Source organism: Protomyctophum parallelum, assembly GCF_964188405.1.
Source record: "Protomyctophum parallelum genome assembly, chromosome: 19".
Lineage (NCBI taxonomy): Eukaryota > Metazoa > Chordata > Actinopteri > Myctophiformes > Myctophidae > Protomyctophum > Protomyctophum parallelum.
In genome coordinates, this window is record NC_139717.1 from 4,201,009 (window position 1) to 4,202,848 (window position 1,840).

The following is a 1,840-nucleotide window of genomic DNA, read 5'->3' on the forward strand; positions in this document are numbered from 1 at the left end:
CCCCCCCCCCCCCCCTTCATCTTAACCCATCCTGAACGGGAACCCATTTTGTTGTTAGCGTCATGTTATGCTTTAGCTATTGAAAAATAGCAGATCTAGGTCTGCTATTTTTGAAAAATCAAAGACATTTTAGAATCTGATCTCAGGTCAGAATGGGTTAATGTGTTATACAAACACCCTGATTGTCCACATGAGAGTAATTACGCTACGAACCCAAAGCACTCACGTCTCTTTATAGAGACTTTATAGATGACTCTTATATTTATATATTCTGCACGATGTCATCTTATTTGCTGTGGTTCTGCATAGGAGACAGTCTACTCGCCACCATATGAAAACGGTGCACACACACACACACACACACACACACACACACACACACACACACACACACACACACACACACACACACACACACACGTGTTCAGACACACACACACACACACACACACACACACACACACACACACACACACACACACACACATGTTCAGACATACACACATACACACACTCGCACACACACTCGCTCCCACACACACACACACACACACACACACACACACAGTCACACAACACGTGTTCAGACACACACACACATGTCGTCACAGTCGGTCCGATTGCCAGTCAGTCTGCTCGGGGGGGTTTGGACTAGACAGAGAGTCATACAGAACCCAGTCAGTACTCAGAACCCGTCTGGCTTTGCAGCGACCTGCCAAACCGGCCTACTACTGCACACTGACAAGCCAGCGCAGTTAACCCTTTCAGACCTGAGGACCATTAAAAAAGGTTTCTATGTCAGTGGTTCTCAAACTATTTCATGTCAAGGACCCCTAAGATTATATGGAATTGGCCGCCGACCCCCATCTGAAAATATGTAGTTCCAGGGACCCCCCCCCCCTCCCAGAAGCAAAGATTTGAGTTAAAAATGTTCGCTCTGAAAGAATATATATTCAAAATTTGAGTAAAAAATGTTCGCTCTGAAAGAATATATATTCAAAGATTTGAGTAAAAAACGTTCGCTCTGAAAGAATATATATTCAAAGATTTGAGTTAAAAATGTCCGCTCTGAAAGAATATATATTCAAAGATTTGAGTTAAAAATGTCCGCTCTGAAAGAATATATATTCAAAGATTCGCACCACATTTTCATGATTTTTCAAAAATAGCAGATCTACAAGCTCGTAGCGCGCCACTCGGTGGCGCGCTATGAGCTTGTAGATCTGCTATTTTTCAATAGCTAAAGCATAACACGATGCTTTTAAAACACCCAAAGGGGGGTTCCCTTCTCTTCCCGTCCATAGTGGGTTAAGTCTGCTTCGTCTGGGATAACGGGCCCAGTATGATGAGTCATACTTGGGCAGGAATGCTAACAGGAGAGCCCTAAAAAGCAGCAGCAGTCAGTGGAGAGTCTGATGTGTATATCACAGCAAACACAACGGGGGTGACTCATTCCATCGGTTCACCATCTGCCTTAGTCATCCCTTTCTTCTCTTTAATACATGTCCGCAGGAAAAGGAATATACCGTCCGTGGCAGACTAGACAATGATCTAAAATGAGATCAGAGCAGTCTTTGTGTGTGTCAATATGTAAATGTTACTGTCTCTGAGTTATTGTCAGGGAGGTGTCTCTGTATCGTTATATTGTCAGGGAGGTGTCTCTGTATCGTTATATTGTCAGGGAGGTGTCTCTGTATCGTTATATTGTCAGGGAGGTGTGTCTGTATCGTTATATTGTCAGGGAGGTGTCTCTGTATCGTTGTATTGTCAGGGAGGTGTCTCTATCGTTATATTGTCAGGGAGGTGTCTCTGTATCGTTACATTGTTAGGGAGGTGTGTC